Source organism: Podarcis gaigeae (assembly GCF_964106915.1).
Source record: "Podarcis gaigeae genome assembly, chromosome: 12".
Taxonomy (NCBI): domain Eukaryota; kingdom Metazoa; phylum Chordata; class Lepidosauria; order Squamata; family Lacertidae; genus Podarcis; species Podarcis gaigeae.
This window is the reverse complement of record NC_139688.1, coordinates 12,791,845-12,814,289: the sequence shown is the minus strand read 5'-3', so window position 1 is coordinate 12,814,289 and position 22,445 is coordinate 12,791,845. Positions and strand designations below refer to the sequence as shown.

Genomic DNA, 22,445 nt, shown 5'->3' with positions numbered 1-22,445 from the left:
GATGTAGCACCCACCCTCAGCCTTTTCCGTACCTTAAAAACTTGCATACATTATTTGAATAGTGACTATGCATCCACAAGACTTGTATATGGAAAGGAAAAGAAGGCGAACCTATATAAGACCATGAAATCCAACACACATTGTTTAGAAGTCTAAATAACTATTGTCTTTAACTGCTTTTTAAGGATGCACAAAAAGGAGACCTGTTTAAGAATTAAAAGATTTGTGTGTGTGTTATATTTCCTAAAGTATCTTTTCTCACACTATGTTGAAGTCCTCACCCAAGTGCCATTAAATTAATAAAAATCAGCTCTTAGAACAGGTATTGCCCCCACTGCAGAGCATCTACGGTAAGTATGCATCCAAGGGTGCAGCTAAGAGCTGGGATTAACCAGGGTAGGAAATCAATGATATTGACAATAAAAACACATAGCTTCTCTGCTGAAACTCTGCTTCAGTGTTGAGTCTAATTATATAATCAGACCAACAGGACATATTTTGCCTTTGGTTGTGCCTTAAAAACCACATTAAAATACATGATGACACAGAAGCGCATTATGAGGGTGAAGTCAGGAAGGTTTCAGCAGAGTCTGAACTGGGGAAACTCTACTGGAAGCTCCTGGGTGGTGAGCAGTGCTCCTCTTATTTGACTCAATTAAACACCATTTATAGTTAGGATATAGTTTGGAAACAATTGTGCTTCGTGTAGAGTGCGGATTATAGCATAATATCAGTATCAATGTTTTTAAAGGGAGGAGCAAAAACAAAGTAAAAGACACCACACATCCAAACCCCCAAGCTCAGTGTGCAAGGCTGCGTTGCAAATTTTATAAGTGGTGTTGTTCATATTTATTGGTTGCATTTTTACACTAAGTTGTCTCAAAACGGCTTGCACATTGTTGGATGTTTCGCATGCCCCATTAAAATCACACTGTCACCACCAACCAGCCTTTTAAAAGGCTTTTCTGGCATGATACCCCACAAGCCCTGATCTGGTGCCAGTGGCACAATATCTCATTCCCATGTAATGGCTGAGGGTAGTCTTGCTGCAGGGGACAAACACAGTGTTCCCTGCAACTTGTAATAACAGAACTACATATGTGCTTCTTTTTAAATTGTGGGAAGAACACAGCCTGCAAGGAATTGTTTAGATATTAAATACAAATAAAGGGTCTTGAAGTAGTTGGACAGAGCAGTGGATAGCTTGGAGATTTTCTAAGCTATTGCTGGATGAGTTTAAGCTGAGATGTAGTGATTGGCCCAAGGCTATTCAGTAAGCTCTGTGGTTGAGTGGAAATTTGAGGCCGAGTCTCCAAGGTCCTAGTTTGAAACTCTAACCACTACCCCGCATTGGCTCATACACATGGGCAAAATGGAAACCATTATTTTACTGGATTTTACTGGAGCTCATTATTTTACTGGATTGTAAGCACAAAAGGGAGATGGTGATATAATTAATTTGCTTAAGTGCTTGAGATACAGTGATCTAAAACCCTGATGACAAAAACTGATTGCAGAGTTTTATCTCCCACATATTGAAAAGTTACCTGTTCATTTTAAAAGCTAAGATTAAACATAAAAAAGAGAAAGAAATCAGTTTGTTTGCCTTCAAAATAAGCTAGAGCCTTTGGCTACTCTGCCATCCCTCTTTATGACTTCTGCTACTCATCATTTTGGCCTGATTAAAAACTTCCTTGAGATATACTATGGCAGGGCTGAGTCAACACATTTTGTTGCCAGAAATGGACAATGATGTCCTCTCTGTTCTGTATACAAAGCGAACCAGTTTGGCAAATTAATCTTACTTCAACCCCTAGGAATGGGACAGAATTTTCCACCACACCCAAGACTTAGTTCAGGGAGGCTCACACAACAGAATCTACTCTCCATCCCTCAGCATCTGCCATCTGAAGTGGCCGTCTTATTTTAATGGTAGAGCCAGCCCTGTACTGTAGAGAGAATGAAGCTTAGAATGTCTACCTTCTCTTCTATACAGTTCTCAAGCATATTTTAAATACTTTATGAAAACATCCTAAAAGTTTAGAACTGCCAACTGGTTCTGAGAAGTTGCAATCAAATATGCGTGTTTTTCACAGATCAGTAGAAACCGGACTAAACTCTAGGGCAGGCTGGGTGCCTCTGTTCAAGCCAAGCAAGAGGAGGCAGCTCCAGCTCTCTTGGTCTTGAAGGGACCAAGATTCTGCATGGGTCAGTAGGTGGCATGTGAGCCCTGAGGAAAGGCTGCTGCTCTCAAGAGCACCACACAATCCTTCTCCGGCAGAGCTGAGCTGAATTCTTGAGAGTGCATTTAAAGATGATGTAACAGACACATATGAATTGCAAAATAGACCCTTGGGGGATTATAGACGCAAAATGTTACATGATAGTGTGTTTATGTATGAGTTTGACTATAGAAGCATAGCTAGCATTGCATATGTATAGATGTATACGCTATACCGGGCTCCTCCATTTATGCTTTTGCACAGGGAAAAGACCTGTCATCCTGAGGGGAAAGTAAATGAGAAGCATACAGCCAGGCAATGGAACCTCTACCTGCTATCACTCAGCAGCTCCCCTGAAACAGCATGGCTGCTGTTAGTATTTCTTCCCTATCTGCCCTTAGACAGATAGGAATAAAAAGTGAGAATAAAAAGTGTGCAGTGCGACAACAGATCACAAAATAGGAGTGTAATAGAACAAAAGGTGATGGGAACAATGGCCTAATAGAGTTGGGGATATACTATCCTAGAGCAATGCTAGGTGTCTGAGGGTGAAGATCTAGAAACAGCTCCAGTGTAAATATATATGACTTTTGAGGCAATCTACTTCAGGGATTCCTGTAGAGCAATGGTCCAATTAGTTAAGTACTGCAGACCCTCTGTTTTTCAAAAGCTAAGCCATGGACCCCATTTTTGGGGAAAAAATGCTATCTCTATGGTAGCTTTTGTTGTGAATTGTGCCTGGGACCCCCGGGGGGGGGGTCCACGGACCACCAATTGGGAACCATTGCTGTAGAGCAAATAGCAGCTAGAAAGCAAATAAATGAAATAAATAGTCATGTACATGTGCATTGGTAACCTCAAGGCTTGATTACAATAACATTCTTTATGTGGGGCTGCCCTTGTATCTGGTGAGGAAGCTGCAGTGCAGAATGCAGCAGCCAGACTGCTCATAGGAGGGAGGGAGAGAGAGAGAGCGCTGCACTAATTGCCAATTTGCTACCAGGCCAGGTTCAAGGTATTTGGGACAATTCACAAAGCCCTAACCACTTGAGCCTAAAGTACCTTAAGGACCCTCTTGTTTCCTGTTGCCCCACCTCAAACACTGAGATCCGATGGGACCCTTCTGGTGGTTCTCCACACCCCTGAGGTTCAGCTGGCCTTCACTAAGGACTGAGCCTTTAGCGTGGCAGGCCCTGCCCTACCAGTAGAGGTTCAGCAGGCACAATCAGTCTCTTCTATCAGATGTCTTTTGAAAACTATATTGTTTAGGCAGGCCTTTGCAATATGAATTTTCTCTTTTTAACCCATCAGTATTTACTAATTTTTATGGATGCCTTTTGCCGATTTCACTATTATATGTGGATATACAGTATTTTTATGAAAATATGGATTATAAACAAGTAAATAAGTAATTTTTAAAAAGAAACAAACAGGAACTTGTGTGAAAATGGAACCATAACAAGCACGAGCATAAGCATTGGAGGCAATATTTTAAGCTGGCTTATGAACATTTAAATAATAAATTGCAGCACACCTGAGTGCCGCCACCATCAGGTGCAGAGTATTGGAGATGGAGGCAGAAAACCCCACACCTGCCTCTTTCCCTTAAAGCTGCAGCCACAATTTGTTGCCCTTTCGTGACACCCAGCACAGGCTGCCAGAGGAAGAGGCTCCCCAGCGGGCTTGCTTGGCGCTCAGGCCGCCGGCTGAGGCGGGAAGAAAGGGCTGCGTTGGCGCCATTTTCCTCCCCCTCGCTGGCCTTAATGAGGCCAATTATTGCTTCAAGTGAGGGAGCTGTTGGGGGCAGGGAGACCTGGAACTAGCACAGTTTCTAGCTGTGGGGCAGCCTTGGCTGGGCAAGGAGCAGGGAAGGAGCCTCTTCGTCCACACTCGCGCCCAGGGCGAGGAGGGGCCGCAGTTCCCACCTCAAGTCGAAGCGAAGAGGAGGAGGGGACGGGGTCGCCCTTAAGGCAGTAAGAGAAGCAGGCCTGTCCCTGGTCGGTCGCCGTCGCCTCCTTCCCTCTTCCTGGCCCGCTCTTTTGACGTTTGCGGGCGGGGCGGGGCATGGAAGTTGCCTTTTGTCTGGCCGGGGTCAGACGGAGCTGTTTTGTTCGATAAAGCTTTAACGCTTCGTGAACACGCAGAAAAGGCCGAGCCCAGCTCCACTCTGGCCATCGCCATTGTTGGGCGGCTTTTAAAACGCGGCAACCCTCCCCACACAGCCCGCTCCCAAAGAAAAACCACCACCCAACCACCCTGCGAAACCTCCAAGTTCATACCTCGCCCAGCTTCCTGTTAAGTTAACCAAGAAATGCCAGGCGAGAGCAAAAGCACACCATAGGAGCCAACTCCTAGGGGTCGAGATCCGTTCGCCCCCCCCCCCGCCCCAATAAACGATTTGAGGGCTCCCCCCCCAAAAAAAAAAATTGATGGGCATTGCCATTCAAAGGGTGTGTGTGCACTGCGTCTTGTGATCGATTTTGCGGGACGAGGCTCATCTGCCCCCCCCGCAATATTTTATTCAACTTGGCACCCCTGGACAGGTGGAAGTGGAGACGTGCAGGGTGTGTGTGTTAGGGGTGTGTGGAGAGAGGAAAGCAGTGCCCTCTTCCTGGGGAAAAGACAGAAGGTGGCCCATTTCAGCAGCACTGTGGGCTTCATTGTCTGCAAAAATGCGCCTGGCTCGTAATGCTCCAGTTGGCAAGGAAGCCGGGCGGGGGCGGCGGGAGGAGAGATGCATCTCCTGCAAGACGCTCTTCCGAATGGTTTATTTAAACAACCCAGAAGGAGAGGAGTACGGGTGGGAAAGCGGGGTTTCCTCCAGCCAGGCTCCTTATGAGCTGGTGTGAAGGATATTTCCCTGTTTGGCTTCTGCAACGGGCGACCGCCAAACCAAATAAGTCAAGGGGGGAAGAGGAGGCAGGGAATTGAATGTGGTCTGCGTACGTGTGTGTTTTTGTCTGCAGCGAAGTTTCCCTTGAGTGGTTTCATTTGGATTCTGTCTAGCCTCGCAGACTCCATAATTCTTAAGACCTCCAAGCCTGCACCACCACTGCCCCAAGGAAGAGACCCTTCCCCAGCTTTCTTGAGCTATGCCGACTGAAAAGGGAGAGAGGGAGAGAGAGGGAAGGAAGGAGAGAAAGCTTAAAGCAATATGTGTATCCTGTAAAACGTCCATTCAGAAGTATGTCATTAGAATGCACGGAGATCATAGGTTAAATATTTCGACAAGGTAAGTAGGATAAATGGCCAGGGATATGATCTGGTATATTTGAATATCATTATTATTTAATGTGTTATATAGCTGCAGACAGGAAAGTGCCTAGCGTTGCTTCCGTCTGAACATGCTTGTGGGTGCCTAGGACAGCGTTTCTCTGTGCCCAAGGAAAATATTTTTATTTCATTTTTATTTATTTTGGCGGGGGGGGGATAGGGAGCGAGAGCGGAAAATCCTTTGCAAATAGAAAAGAAGACCTTTGCAACCAGAGCATGTTTTTAAAAACGCTGTCTGCAGAGAGAAGCCCAGGGGATTGGCTCGTTGGGCCTTTGTTGATGCCTCTTTGCCCCCTGGCGGCCGTTCGCTGTTAGGGCAAGAGGAGGCCTTCAGTTAAGAATTCCAGAAACCCTGCAAAGTGGGATCCGCACCGCACTTGTCGTCATTGTTTTGGCTGCTTGCAGTTTAACTCCCAGCTGGAAATTTAGAAGGCAGACCGATGAAATCTAATGGTCGCGGGCGGACGAGATAGGTGGAAGCCGTAGCTCTCCTTGAATATCCTACCCCTCTCTCTCAGATGAAAAAGCGGATGCTTTCCTTCAGAACTTCGTGTCTTTAAAATTTTTTCCCCCTGTAATAATAATCTTTGTTTCTGTTTGAATTTACGTAAATAAAACGGTATGTGGGACTAAACAATATTTCGAACGTTTCACGCCGCATAATTCTGGAAAAAGAAAGAAATGTCTAACTTAAACTGCATCCAAATAAAGTGACGTTGGCTGTAGTCACCTGGAAGTAAGTCCCACTGAATTCAATGGGGCTTACTTCTGAGTAGGCCTGTATAGGATAGCGCGGCAAAGCTGCAATTCTACTCACACTTCCTAGGAAGTAAGTCACGAAGAATACAGTGAGACTTCCTTCTGAGTAGACATCCTTAGGGCAGCCCCACCTTTGCTTCCGATTAAGTTTATCTGTAAGAAATGGGACTTCCGATGACACTTGTGCATTTTGGGCCTCGACTGTAAGCGGGTTTGTTTGGAAGTTGTTTCTTCATTTTATGCAAGAAATTTCGATGCTGCCTGCCGACATAAACAACCCCAGGGCGGTTTACACATACCCGTTGCAACCACTGCGTCTTACTTCCAAGTAATGGTTTAGAATGCGGCGAAAAAAATGGAAAATTTATGTTTGCAGGAGGGTAAATGTATTTGAAAGTACAAAAGTGGCCCTGACAAGACACGTTTGCATGCTGTTTCAGAAAGGTTTTATACTGGTGTTTTTATTTTCCATAGCGAACATTGTGATGATATATGGGATAATAAATGTGCGAATCAAACCAAGTGGCCTTTAATATATGCCGGGTGTCATTCAACAGAGTCAACCCCAGAGAAGACCCATTGAAATCTATGTGTCAATTTAAATCAGTGGGTCTACTCTGAGAATGGGTTTGTCGGATACCACCCAGTGAGTTCAATTTTCAGCTGCGACCCCAATAATCCACTAGTCAACAATATTCCAGCCCAGTCCTATTAACACGCTTAGTCGGAAGTAAGGCCTGCTTAATTGCTCCAGACTTGCCTTGAGGAAACGAGTAGGATCGGATACAAACCAATTTACGTGGGGTGCAAACGGCACAGGCGGACCACGGGCCCAGCCCCACCGCCTGGGAATGATTTTCCCTAGCCAGCTCAGGGGAGGCCAACTCAGGTCAAAGTTATCATCTGCAAATGGAGAGTGGAGCGAGCTGATGCAAATTCGCATCCGGTTTAAAGAGCTTCAAGGAGTCCGGGGAAAGAAGAGAGATATATAGGTATCCCCTTGCCATCCTGAACCCACTTCCCCGCGGAACTTGCAGCCAACTTGCTGCGGCGTGGAAAGCAAGGAGATCAGACTGTGCCGGGGCTTCCTAGGCTCGGAGATCTAACGGAGGCACTTTATGTAGATCACTCGGCGTGACTCTCCGTCTCCCCCTCCCCTTTATTAACTCCTGCTGCCATGGGCTTGCGCCATTTCGGAGTGCCTCCCTTAGCACACCGACCGACCTGTGTACCTGCTCACGTACCTACCTTCTTGGGGCCTGTAGCAAAGGAGAGAGACGCAGTTCTCCTTCGTTGCGCCGGACGGGCTAGGTGGCTCCCCCCTCCGGCTGCTTTCCTTGCTGGGGACGCTTGACTGCTGGGGGCAACATTTGGCAAAAGTCAGAGCTGCGCGCAAGCTCTCAGATAGCGCAAGCCAGCCGCCGCCCCATTCATCTTTCCCCACCGACCCCAATGGATGGCCCCCACCTGCCGCAGGTGCGCGCATCTCCCCCGTCCTCCCTGAGCAGCGCCGTCACCCTCGCCCGGCTTCCTGGCTCCAAGTTCAATACTATGGGTGACATTTTAATTTCCTCTCTCCTGCCAAGCCGGGGAGCTTTGCGCGTCGCGGGGACAAAGCTGGCTAGGGTCACGGCGCCGCGGCCTGCTCTGTCAGCCCGTTCCGAGGCCTCGGATTGACGGACGTCTTTATCTGACACCGCCCCCCCCCCCCAGCAGCTCCAGCTCCTCTCCCCGCCAGGCCCTACCTGAGGAGCCAGGCCGAGGATGACACGGGGGTCGATCGGACGAGCCCCGGATTTGGGGGCAGTTGGAGACGACGTGAGATGGATCAATTCTTCTCTATCTATGAAGCCACCAGTCCACATTCTCTCCTCTCCTGCAGACAGCTGGCTTCCTCATTTCCATCCCTCATTGGCCTTCACTGCCCTCCTGGGCCACAAATATAGGCGCATTTCCTGACCACATTGCCGCCTGCACACGCGGATCTGGTTAGGTGGAGAAGGCTTAAGTGTGGGCGAGGCCACTCCGGGCCACAGGTGACCCCAGTTCAGTATTTCAGAATGCCACGACCCCCCCCCCCTTTCCAAGCATTTTCCCCTTCACTTCGAATTTCCATCGCCAATACTTCCCAACTTCCAGTGGCGTAGCGTGGGTTGTCAGCACCCGGGGCAAGGCAAGTAATTCGCACCCCCTAACCCGTGGATTTGCGCCCCCTAACCCCCAGATGTTGCTCCCGGTGCGGCCGGCCCCTCCTGCACCCCCCAAACTACGCCACTGCCAACTTCTGTATAGTTCCAATAATTGATTTTTTATTCCAGACAGTCTGCAACTTTGTACCAACTTACCTGGGAGTAAGCACCATTGAACTCCCATAGAGTCCCATAGACTTGCTTCTGAGCATACATATTTTGATTTATCCCTCTGCTTTATTATCAGTGCGGCAATGACACACAGAGGCGCCCAAGATAGGTTTACTCGGAAGTAACCACCGTGCTCAGCAGCAGCCTTGATTTTGGAGGAAGAGGAGGGACTATCAGCCAATCATGGGGAAGGAATATGGTACTACATGCTGGGGGGCATGGGCATAGTCAAGGGGGCGCAGGGAGGGGCAGCTGCCCCAGTGTAAATCAATACAAAATACTTAATTAACTGAGGTTCTGCCCCCCAACATAAAGCCTGCCCCCCCAACATAAATCCTGGCTACGCTCATATTGGGGGGGGGTACAGAAAATAATGCCCATTTCCTCCTATAGTTCCTGATTTAAGTAAACCGATTTCATTCCTCTGCTTAGCTGAATGAAGAATCTCTGGCTTTGTTTCAGACAAAAAATGAATAAGCTTTTATGCTTCCTTTTGCTGATTGGATTCACAAATACGAACGATGTACATGTTAATAAAGAAGGAAAACTGAATAAAAATAACAATTGACCTGATAGCTAGGGTGTGTCTTAGGAAATTTGAATAGTTAGGAACTTTGGAGTCTCCTATGGACTCCTGGGGAACGCCTAACCTTCCCTTTAAAAAGAAGGGGGACTTAAAAGTGTTTGGCTTTCACTAGATTTGGTTCTTTATTTTGATTTTTCCTTCATTGTATGTCTGCAAAGGAGTGGAACTTGGCAAAAATTATGATGCAAAGTATGCATCCGGACAGTTAATCGTCCCTTTAAACAGCTGGATTCAGCTTCAATCGGTTCATAGGAAATAAATCGGTTACTTTGGTCACATTTAACCGCGTTATGACACGAGACGACAAAAAGAGGCTGGAGATGTACAACGTAGTCATTTGTGAGAAGATAAAATCTAAGACCTTCGCTTTGAGAAGGCACCGAGTGCCATCCTCTTGAATCCATTATTTTGTGAAGATGGTGAACCAAACCGCTCTTTTGCTTTTTGAACAGCACTGGAGAGGGAGAGAAAGAGATAGACGAGGATAACGACCCGATACTTTTACTGAGCAAAATAAAATCGATGCCGCTCCTTTGGAAAGGGCCGCCATAAAGTTGGGGAACGTCTAGAAGCGAATGGGGGTCACCCGGTCCGAGCAGAGGCGCCGGGCCTTGAGCAGCAGGCGGGTTCTGTCGATACTACTGAACTGCGGCTGGGGTCGATACAGTAGGTTTGCCTTGGCAGGGCGAAGAACTTATCAATAGGGATTACGATCAAGTGTGTGGCGAGGTAATAAGGACGACTCTGTTGGAGCGCGGGCTATCAAACGGCAACCCTTACTCCAACAACCCCCCCCCCCCCCGCGACGGGATGTGCACATCCAGAGACCTATGAATATTGGATGTCTGCTACATTCAGACCGGCTGCTCTTACTTTCAGGACTCTTGTTGGGGCAGAATTTTTCATCAACCTGCTGATGACATTTCATTTCTTGTTGCCCCTTATGGGGAAGGGGGCGCGCGGAAACCCACATAATTCAGGGACCCAAGGGGCAAAGTTTGGATCCCGAAGTTTTTTTTTTAATTGCCCATTTTTATATTTATTTTTAAAAGAACTGGTTCCACCAGATACTCTGCTTTTTCCATCATTAAAGTGCCTGAACCTTTCACATTGCCACACGAGCTTGCCCTTGCGCGCGAGGGAGGGGGATTGAGGGCATCTAGGAGGAATCCCTTTTGAAACCGCATCCAAGCCACTTCCCCTGGGTATTCTAAAAGGGGCCGGGGAAGCCGCTCATTGAATATGCACTGTAAAAGTTTAACCGTGGTTGCAGCCGTGGGTTCAAAATTGCAAAGTTAAATATTTGTTTTTAATTTTCTGGCTCAGAAATTTTAACTACCAGTCAGGGTTCCTCCTGCGGCTGCTCTAATGGGCTTGCATAAATAGTTTTGTTATTACCACTTGTCTGCTAAAACAACATTGGCTTCGCATCCTGACACATCGTATTTAAAATCCTGGCAGCCGGGAGAAATCTCTCATCTCGGGTGTGCGTGTGTGTCGCGGGGTGGGGGGAAGAATGGAAATGAACTGGCTTCCGCATTGAGGGCGGAGGAGGGGAAGGAAGCTAGGTTGATAAATTTATATAGCCAGTCCGAAAATTAACAAAACACACCGCTTCTATTAGTTTTTAATTAGGGTTTGTGATTTTCGACATGTTTAAAGGACAAGACTATGTGCTTATGGAGAAATATTTCAGCAGGAAATTTATTTGATTAAATATATCTGCTGTGGGGTGAGATCCTGACCAATTGAAGTGGAAATAGGCAGGGACGACTTCCACTGCATCCAGTGGGGCTCAGATTACACCGAATAAAGGCAGTCTTTTAAAACATTTTAGAGCGGTTGTCGAATGCCTAAATTCACTATTAGAAATCGCCAAAAAGGCACTATCATTCCACCGGCGTTTTAGGCGAACTCTTCTAACTGTAGCTCCTGGGCAAATATGGGCTCCATCCTTAAGACATTACTTAAACGCTTTGTTTGAATTTCGGAACGAATCTGGTGTGCACAAGAGGCATGGGAAATGTATGGGTTTTGCTTTGGTATTGTATTGCCACTAGAGATGCAAAAGCAACGCTTGTGGACAGGTTCTCAACTCAGGGGAGACTTCCTCCTCCAGGGCGTGGGCGCCCTTCGGACAAGAAGGGCAGCTGCTCAGTGGCAAAAATCTCCCTCTGATAAGAATGGGCCGCGGCTGCACACTTGATTTGCTTATTAAACTTAACTACAATATATATACACTTCAAAGCAACAAATTCGTTTACTGTGTACTCAAACAACCATTGTACAGTAGTAGAAGTTTCCACTGGGAAGCAACCAACTCCTCTCCAAATCACTCCTTCCAAGGCTTGCACTTCGTTGAACTAAATTAATTTACAGTTGACTGGCCCTGCTTCGGATGGCGCTGTTGGCACTCTCCAGAGGCCCCGGGCTTTGGGGCGGAATCTGGCACGCACCAGCTGTATGTCTGTATACCTCAAGCCCAGCTGAAAAGCTAAGAAAAGAGGGGTTCCCCTCTGCTGATAGTTGCGCAGTAGATCTGAATCTCCGAGAGCAACCATGAGTTGCAACAGGGTTTCTAAGGAGGAAAAGTGGTGCCTTCATTTCGACTAGGATCTTGGGAGCGAGAGTGGGGAGGACAGTTAAATGGTTAAAATGCCCTGCCCTGGTCAGTTCCGTTTGCACGCACGGACTGGGGTGTCCAGTCTCCCCCTCCTTTTCCGCAGGGCAAGACGCTGCCATACTGTCGATTCTTTTCGAAGCCGGAAAACCATTTGCTTTAAGACTTGCTTAAGACTGTTGTCTTTCTGCTCCGCCCGGTTTGATCAGCCGATTCTACCGGCCTTTTCCAAAAGCTGGCGGCTGTCATCAAATGCTGGGGGCCCCTCACCCCGATCCCGCAAGCTTTCGGACGCGCGTTCTTCTTCGCGCACAACCGTGATGGAGATGAGCACTTGTTTTAAGACGCTTTTAAAATACAGTCACAACCACTGGAGCCAGATGCCCAAGACATGCCAGGCAGCTGCGGTTCTTGCAGCTCTACGCGCCAGCAGCGCCACTTCCCTCGCTAGCTATGGCGGCTTCTCGCAGAGGCCAAGATCTAGGACCCGGTTAAGCCCAAGTGTCTCGTTTCCAAGGTGCGTGTGACACACCAGTGGCATTCCCGAGGGCAGTGGAGAAGGGGCTAAAAAGCGATTGTTTTGGGGAGAAAGCCGGCTGCCCAAATCGGTATTGCGTCTGCACCTGGTCGGGCTATTGGGTCCGGAAGAACACGTCGGACAACGGGAGAGTTGGGGGGGGGAGCTGCCCCGTGGTTGAGGGTTTCGCTTTCAGTTCAGCAACTTTCTAGCCCTCGACGTTCAACCTACACCCATAAATCATGAGATTCTTTTCTTACCCTTCCAGGAGTAATAAATTAGACGGCCCTGACTCCCGCAATGCTTTAATCCGAGGCTTGTTTGCTACTCAGCCGTCAGTTCTGATCTTAGTAAAATCCCTGTTCTTATAATATACAAAAGGGGAAGTGAAAGGGGCGCTTTTGGGGATGGGGGGTATTATCCCAAGCAACCCAGTGACCTAAGCCTCTGCCTCCCTCCTCTTTCTGTGTCTCTCCCCACTCCCGCCCCCCGCCCCAGCTCCGTATCCTTTCCTAGGTCAGTGTGCAAAACGAACTATTAGGGGAAGCTATTGATCGCCCATCGCGAGGGCTCCCCTTCCCTATTCAGCCGGCCCGGCGTAATGAATTCGTCCATTTGAAAACATTACAAGGAATATTGGAGATTGACTGGGAGAGGAAGTGACACTTGACCCCTTTCGGATCCAGCCGCACCCGGCAGCAGAGGAGAGGGGAAAGAGCGCTTTCAAAATATGAGTCTACCCTGCTGGGAGGCAGCAAGCGCGCCGCCGATCTCGCCCCTTCCCTCGCTCCCTCGTCGCCGCCTTTCAGTCAGAGCCAGTGAGTCGGCAAAGCTCACCAGTCCTGGGTCGGGAAAGGCTGCTGCAACAATGCGCGGCCCAACACCAGCCAAGCCGCAGAGAGAGTGTGTGGGGGCGGCTGCGTAGCTAGGAAGCACTTCCCGCTCCCACTCACCAGGATCGTGGCCAGTGCTGGATGGGGCGCCGCTCTTGGCGCAAGAAATGCACGGCCAGGCATTCAGAGAGCAAGAAACCCAGAAGCCTGCGGAGCAAGCGATGGCTTCCCTGAGTCACCCCAGGCAGCGGGCTGCCAAGGTGCATCACTGCCCGCAGAAAGGAGGCGGCAACTTGGCTCCTGCGTCTTTGCTGCAGGGAGGAGCGGGTCCTCCACTGGGGTGCCTGCCTGGCTGGAGGCAGAAGCCCGTGCCCTGCCTTGCACGCGTGATGCCCTCACATCCTGCCAGTTCCTCGCTCAGACAAGAGGGTCTTGCTCTCCCTCTCGCCCATTACTCAGGTCGGAGTAGGGTTGCGCAGTTAGGCAGCAATCCTATACACCTAACCTGAGAATAAGCCCTATCGAACTCCATGGGGCCTGCAGAGGATTGCGATGTTGGTGGATTTAGTTTGCATCGCTCGTGGAACCCTCTCCAAGCCTTGCCTTGTATTTGTGTATTGAAAACATGTCCAATATATGGCGACGTGGGCTGGGCTTACTTTGTAAATACGAAAAAAAATCCTTCCAGTAGCACCTTAAAGACCAACTAAGTTAGTTCTTGGTATGAGCTTTCGTGTGCATGCACAGGAAAGCTCATACCAAGAACTAACTTAGTTGGTCTTTAAGGTGCTACTGGAAGGATTTTGTTTTGCTTTGACTATGGCAGACCAACACGGCTACCTATCTGTATTTGTAAATACGGTAATTTGGAGTGGCGCTCACTGGATTGCTTTCTAAAAATAAGGAAACCGCACCCCAAAATACTTCAGGGAGCAAAGGACCCGGCCTGTGCTCCAGTCTACGAGGCTTGCCAGGGTTCTGGCATCCCTTAACAGAGGAGATTTGTTGGGACCCAGTTTCACCCCAGATTTTGCGTCTTGGCCAGGCCTTGAGCTTGCACCGGTTAACTACGGCAGGGAGGCAGGCGTGCAGCCACATTGCTCACACCCCAGCCTTCTGGGGCCTTTTAGCCGTTAGTGGACTACAACTCCCATCGGTCCCTGCTGGGCTTGGCTGTGGCTGGTGGGAGTTGCGCGCGCATGGACATCAACAGGCGTCGGAACTCTGTCTCCTCCTTCCAAGCAGATTTTGGTCCTCTGTATGCATCTAGCCGGGTTATCTGTGGCAGTACCCCTCTCCCTTTTGCCAGTCTAAAAGTCAAACTGTACCCTTAATTTTCTCGGCTGGATTTCAGATCCCCTTTTCCCCCGTCGCCCCATCTTGTCCCAGTCGCGTGGTGAACAGAGTTAAACAATTCGGCGAGGTGCACGCTCGTTCCGTAGAGGGTTCGGATCCGGCGAGTTAAAGCGAGGTCCAGCCGTCCAATTTTGTACAGTCGGGAGGACGCAGGTTGAATTTGTTAAAAGAACATCCCCCCGGTGCTGGTTTTCTTTAAAAAGTAAACAAACACTCGTTTTGGCTAACATTGAATTATCCACTCAGTCTCCTACCCCCCCCCCAAAGTTATTCTGACTGAACTAATCGACATGACACCTCGTTTCGCAAAAATCCAATTAATTAGAAAGAAAAGCAGAACGTTCTCGCCTCTCTTAAGCTCTTCCCCAACCTGCAGGAGTGGCGTCAAAAGGGTATTTTTTTTTGCTGTTGGCTAGTAATTTCAGCCCCTCTTTATCCAGGAGACGACACCTATTCACTTCCAAGTCCAATTCAAGGTGCTCTGCCCTATCTTTAAATGCCAAAGAATATCCTTCAGAGCCACACAGTAACCTTTACAGGGGTGGAAAACCTGTGGCCCTACAGATGTTGCTGGAGCGCACAATCTCTGATGGTGGTCCATGCTCACAGCTGGGGCTGATGAGATTTGGAATCCAGCCATATCTGGAGGAGAACCATGGGCTCCCCACTCTTGTCAAAATCTCTGAGGCCCTTTTCCTTAATGGAGGCACTTTACACAGTAACAAAGGAAAGGGTCTTTTCTGTGGTGGCACCTTGACTTTGGAATGCCTTCCCAAGAGAGTTAACCAGTGGTGTTGCCGTAACAATATTTTCAGCTTTTCATTTGCCCAGGCAGTTAAAATGGCTAAGTTAATTGTCATTGACGCCCCTCATGTTGCTAATGCATTGTGAACGATGATGATGATGGTTTTGGATTTGTATATATGGCATGAGCAGGTTTATCCATGCCCCTTGTATACCGCCCTAGGGTCTGTTTAGATGAAGGCTGGTCTAGAAATATTTTAAATAACTTAATAATAAAATAAGAAAGTTGTTTGGTTGCTCACCAGAACACCACACCCCTGCCCAGTTCTGCTAAATATTTCGCTATGTGAATCAGCCTGTTTCTGTGACCTGAGTTATCTGACCAGGTATCATTGGAACTTTTGAGCGCACAAGAGGAGTTAAGGTCATATTTTCTTTTTAAAAAATATATATTTTAATTAAATTTTACATAACAAAATTCAGTTTAAACATATCAATCACCTTTACATTTAGGATTCTCAGAATCCCTTGACTTCCCCCTGCCCTTCTCTGGTTTCCATTGTCCATCACTTTTTATTCAACTTATTCTTCCCCCCCACCCAAACTTATTGTATCTATTATTAACTTTTCCAGTATATTTTGTCTTTTACAAGTAGTACTCTAATCCTGCCAAAGTTTTTAACTGTTTACAATGCTCTTTTAAATAGACTATAAATTTCCCCCCATTCTTTCCTAAACTTCTTCTCGTCCTAGTCCCTTATTCTCCCGGTCAATTTCGCCATTTCGGCATAGTCCATCATCTTCATCAGCCATTCTTCTCTGGTTGGAACTTTGTCTTCTTTCTATCTCTGGGCCAGTAGTATTCTTGCTGCTGTCATTGCATACATAGTCTTTTCTGCTCTTTCAGAATCCCTGTACCTATAATACCTAACAAAAAAGCCTCTGGTTTTCCACAAATGTTATTTTAATCATTTTTTCCAACTCATTATATATCATTTCCCAGAATGCTTTTGCTACCTTTCACGTCCACCACATGTGGTAGAAAGTGCCTTCTTTTTCTTTACATTTCCAACATACGTTAGAAGCAGTTCTATACATCTTTGCTAGTTTTACCGGTGTTAAGTACCATCTATACATTATTTTCATATAATTTTATTTCAATGAGCAGCATGCCATCCAAATCTATTGTCATGACCTTCAAGGTCTAAAATACCTGTGCTTTTCAAAGTTATCCATTCCTTTAGCCAGCAGAGACAGGACACCTCATAATACAATTTTAAATCTGGCAAAGAGAAGCCCCCTCTTTCTTTATCATCTGTTAATAATTTATATTTAATCCTTGGTTTCTTCCCTTGACAGATAAATTTAGTTATATCTTTTTGCCGTTGCTTGAAGTGTCCCTCCCCACTGGCCACAGGTATTGTCTGAAACAAAAACAATTTTCTTGGCAATACATTCATCTTTATGACAGAAATTTTCCCCAAAAGTGATAAATTCATTCTTCCCCAAATCTCCAAATTCCTCTTTATCTCTTTCCAAGTTATTACATAGTTATCCTTAATTATATTCATGTTCTTAAGTTAGCCATACACCCCAAAATTTCACCCTTTTAAAATTGTTAATTGCGTTGCTAGTTGTAATTCATTTATACTTTTTTCAGTCATATTTTTAACCAATACATTCATTTTTTAATTATTTACTTAAATCCTCCTACCTGTCCAAGCTTGTACATTTTATCCAACACCCTTGGTATACTCAGTTTATACTCTTTGCACCCAACTGTTACACCTTTTATTTCTTTTTCTGTCTTATATTTCTCAACAGTATCTCCAATACTAAAATAAACATTAATGGCGACAGGGGACAACCCTCTCTTGTCCCTTTCGTAATTGTACATATTTCTGATATTACATTGTTCACTAATAACCTTGGCTGTTGGTCTGTATATATTGCATCAATTCCTCTTAAAAAGGTTTCTCCAAAGTTCATTATCTCTATAATTTTTTTCATGAAACTCCAAGACACATTGTCAAAGACCTTCTCTGCATCCACAAACATCAATGCTGCATGCTTTTCATTCCTGACCTCCAGATATTCTATTATATCAGTTATATTCCTTGTGTTATCCTTCATCTGTCGGCCAGGAAGAAAGCTGGCTTGATCATGGTGAATTAACTCTTTAAGCACCCCTTTCAAACAGTTTGCCATAATATTGGCAAATTGTTTATAGTCATTATTCAGCAGACATATTGGCCTATAATTTTTATTACCAAAAGTAAATTTGTGTTGTTTTGGGAGTGATGTTATATATGCCTCTTTCCATTATTCAAGAATTTTCCCTGTGATCAGTATCTTGTTCATTACTTTCCTCAATGGTTGTATCAGAAAGTCCTGTAGATTTTTATAATATTTGGCTGATAAGCCACCCAGTCCTAGAGATGCCTATTTTAGAGTACTTGATCCCTTGTTGTATCTCTTGAATCGCTATAGGTAACATTTAGATCATTCATTTTTTCCTCCGGAATTTTAGGTAAATTACTTTTCATTAAATATTCTTCAATTATATCTTTATTTTCTTTGCCGGCTTGATATAACTTTGTATAATATTTCACAAATAGTCTTCTAATGTCCTTCGGTTGATCTATTATTCTATCTTCTAAAGGTAAAGGTAAAGGTACCCCTGCCTGTACGGGCCAGTCGTGTCCGACTCTAGGGTTGTGCGCTCATCTCACTTAAGAGGCCGGGAGCCAGCGCTGTCCGAAGACACTTCTTGGTCACGTGGCCAGCGTGACAAAGCTGCTCTGGCGAGCCAGCACCAGCGCAGCACATGGAAACGCCATTTACCTTCCCACTATAAAGTGGTACCTATTTATCTACTTGCACTTAGGGGTGCTTTCGAACTGCTAGGTGGGCAGGAGCTGGGACCGAAAGATGGGAGCTCACCCCGCCGCGGGGATTCGAACCATTGACCATACGATCGGCAAGTCCTAGGCACTGAGGTTTTACCCACAGTGCCACCCGCGTCCCTATTCTATCTTCTACCTCCAATTTATTTATCATATTTTGTCTTTGCTTCTTTTTTAATTGCCAAGCAAGCAAGTTCCTTGGTTTATTTGCAAATTCAAAATTTCTTTGTTTCAACCTTTTAATTTTCCATTCAATTTCTTTGTTCACTAACATTGAAAATTGTGCCTGTAACATTTTTATGTTAGGTTTTATTGTGTCCTTTCCAGGTTTCTTAATCAACTCTTTTTCATTTTTTATCATCTACTCTATAATTTCTCCCCACCTTTCCTCGAATTCATTTTTGGTATGCACTTTGCTGAATAAAAAAAGCCTCTCATTACTGCTTTGCTTGTACCCCATACAATATTTCGTTCTGTCCCTTTATGCAAATTCAGTTCAAAATAGTCCTTCAGGATTTCCCCCACTTTTTGCATAGTTACTTGGTTGTCTAGAAGACTTTCATTTAGCCTCCACCTGAATGTGGAGTTTTCTTCTCCTTTTAACTCTGGTAACACTGGGTTGTGGTCTGATAAGGTCTTTGGTTGTATTTCGATTCTTTTTCTCAATGTTAACTCATTTGATAGCCTTATCAAGTCAATCTTCTGGCAGACTAATTTTGCTCTGATTAATGGGTATATACTCTTTCAAATGGGTGTCTAAATCACCAAACATCAGTCAATTTTAAATTCTCCACCAAATTGAAAAAAGTCAGAGGTAGTCTTTCTTCTTTTGAATCCATTTTTCTTATTGTCCTATCCATTTCTAAGGAGACTACCCCGTTTAAGTCACCCATTAGAATTATTTTTTGATCCATGAAATCATAACAATTTTTCTTCCAATTCTTTATAAAATTCCAATATTTTATCATTTAGTGTGTAGATTCCAATTATCAATCACCCCCACCTTGTAATGTTATCTCATTAGCAATCATTCTTTCATCCTCATCTTTAAATAGCTGTTTGAGGTTGTATTTGTCTTTTACATAAATTACCACGCCTCGTTTTTAGAATATTAAACACCATTTCATATCAACAGTCAAATAATGCAAACTATCAACTGCCAGGTATCAGATAGTGAAATCAAACATCATGATACTGATAACCAATATTGTGAAAACATTCAAAGAACATTCAAGCACCTGGATTTTTTTGGTATTAACCTTTATAAAGGATAAAGCAGGGTATAAATTCATTTCAGCTCCATGAACCCCATTCAAAAGTCTATGAGAGATGCTCAAAGGCAATTGTAAGGGGCCTTCTGGGGAAATGATCACATTTAAATGAACTTCTCCCCTTTCACATTTAGCTGTTCCTTAAAGAAGGAAGGTGATCTGGAAAATCCCCATCGTGGCCTTCTTAGGAAGGAACCCACCACTGACCACCTGGGTCATTACCTTAACTTGGGGGGAGAGAGTGATGTTTGGAAGCTGTAGGGAAGCAGCAGCAGCTCCCCCTCCTCTTCCTAGAGCTGAAATGTTCATTTCCAGGCTGATTAATTAGAATGATGTTGTGCCCCACCCTCCCATCATTATTAGCTACACTGGCTTCTGATTAATTAGGCACCGGAATTTGGAGTCATATATTCGTTAGCAGATTGCCTGATTTTGTTTTTCTAAAAATATCCATGGGGGACCTTTTCCTGAGGAGCTTCATGGAAATTTTCTAACACACACCTCCTTCCCAGCTTGTTTTTCTTCCTCTTTTTGCAAACTGCTTCCCCCAACCAGCAAGGAACCATCCTAATGACTGGAGAAAGGCAACCAGTGGCTTTTGTGCTCTTGAGGCACTCAAAGTCATTTTTGTCATGTGGTTGCGGAGAAAAGAGCCCAGCCATGCAACAGGAATCATTATTCTTGGTAAGATCTTGACCTCCTTGCAGTCGAGGACTGCTCTCTTTAGGGCTATAGCCATGACCATTACCCAGAACCATCCAAATGCCACATACCAGGGGTGGAGAAACCTTTACAGATCAAGGGCCAGGTTCCTAACACGTAGGGAAGTCTACTTAAGGAGGGGATGCACAACTGCCTCCTTCAAGGGAGATTGTACTGCTCCCTTCTCAACTGAAGCATCCCCCTGGATCCATCTAGTCAACCAAAGTTTTACCCCCTTCTCTGGGAATGATGAGAGTTGGCATACAATAGCATAGCTTCCCTACCACTGGTCTACCCAGTGGTACAAAGTCAAGAAATAAAGCCAAAAAACAACAGCTGGAGAGTATCTGTTAACCATTTCCAATGGTTCCCTTCATCCCATCTTAAGCAACAATGGGGGCCTGTATCACAATTCCTACTTCTGTTCTTTGAAGCCATTGGCAAGAAGCTGATAGGCCTATAATTAAGTTTGGTTAGTAGCTCTGGGACACCCCTTGGATGTGTTTGGGAATATTGTCTGAATTCCTATGTGAGCAGCTATTTGCTTGGTGGCATTTATATTTCCATAATTTGCCAGTAAGCTGAAACCACCACAGGATAGCAGGAGATGTTTGCCAGGTGCTAAAAGTGACACCAGAAACCAGGTTGATGCCCTTGGTGGCGCAGGCCCATTTCCCTCTAGGATGTTTGGGGTTCGTGTGATGCCTTTGGAGAGGCAGCTCAGGAATACTGGAGCTTAAACATCTTCCTTACCCACTCCAGGTGTTTAAGCTGCTTCTCCAACTGACCAGTACAATGAAGCAAGACAGATCAGAGAAGACTATGCAAACATTTAATTTTTTTCCAGAGCCCAAAGTGGAAGTAAACTTAATTTTTCATTCAGTTACTGAAGCAATTAATTTTTTCTCCCCTGGTAGTGCCCACCCATTAGCAGTCTCAGTACAGAATAAATCTTTCCCTTTTGTAATCTTTCCCAGATGTTTGCTATTCACTTTTTTCTATTGAAGCTTCTGCTTCCAGAGGGCCTCCGTGAAAACGCATTTAGTCAGCAGGTACAACATCTGCCACATTCTTCTTCACCTGTGCCTCCAAGGTAAAGCCCCTTGCTTTCAGGCTTTGAAATAAGCAACTATTTTTCTCCTTTATGGGCTAAAGTAATATACCTGTACACAATGACTTGCAATTAATTTCAAAACCAGACTTTTCAGACAGGCCAACAGATTGCTCAGTTAGGGCTGGGCTCGGTTCAGCTGCTGATATACAACAAAGGTGAAGGGAGACTAATCCAATCCTCACAGTGACTTCTGCACCACCAGGCCAAAGGGCATTGGGGTCTTTAGCCAGGTACGGTACATCCCTTCAGCACAGCACAATGGGGCCTCCCTACATTATCCTCACAAGAAGTCTGAGGTAGGTTAGGCTTGGAGGCAGTGCCAGGCCCAGGGTCCCCCAGTGTATTTCATGGCAGAGCAGGGATTTGAACCCAGGTCCTAGTGCAACATTCTAAACATTATGTCATACTGGCTCTGTCATACCACAATACTCATTCTCTCATCTCTATAGCATGGAAGTATTAGGTCATATACAGCTATGAATTTCCCCCCTTCGTTTCATGTTTTATTGTAAACATTGACATTCCAGTAGTTTGGTGGTCCAGAGAGAGAGAGAGAGGAGAAAAGCTATTCATACTTGAGGTTTTCGTGATAGTATGTTTTTGTCTGAGGCATTTGGTTGAAAAATAAAGGGATTAGCATTGTGTGCTTTGCAGAAGACAGATTTTGTATGAGTTCTTTGGGCACCAGGTGACAGGAAGCCCTAGGACCCTAATGAACTGCCATTTCCCCTTCTTTACTGCACTTTCTCTGTTTCAAACAGCTATGTGGGAGGCAAGAATCCAACAGGTTAAACATTTTCTAGAATGGCAATTATGGAGAAAGCTTTACATTGATCAGGAAGCCTAGAAAGATTGAAACGGACTCTGCATGGTTAACCGTTGAAGAAAGCATTCCCTTTATATTTTGGGAATGAAGAACTTTTGCACGGATCAAACTCTCTGTAGATGTTTCAAGCTGACATGGACTCAATTAGTCACCAGAGGGAGCTCTTGTAAGGTGAAGAAACATTAGAATGATCATGACAAAAGGTTTCCCTTCATTTTTATCAAGTTAACCCTACAGGCAACTATAAGAAACTGCAGGGCATACCATTTCAGTTGCTCAGTCAGAAGGGGCAACCTGCTATTATGATATCCACAGGCTATTACAAAATTCTTCAGAATGGGAATGAGATAACAGCA

At 45.5% G+C, this 22,445-nt stretch overlaps 1 long non-coding RNA gene across 2 annotated transcripts in view; it reads left to right on the top strand.

The window, feature by feature from the left end:
* The window catches only part of LOC310828100, a 98,851-nt gene that overhangs the window by 75,866 nt on the left and 540 nt on the right, over positions 1–22,445 (top strand). Inside the window, exon 4 of one of the 2 annotated variants that reach the window (XR_014556662.1) lies at positions 20,912–20,960. The exons of the other annotated variant lie outside the window; for it this stretch is intronic. This is a non-coding gene — a long non-coding RNA (uncharacterized lncRNA). Of the gene's footprint in view, positions 1–20,911; positions 20,961–22,445 lie in introns of those variants that run through there. 2 annotated transcript variants of the gene reach the window in all.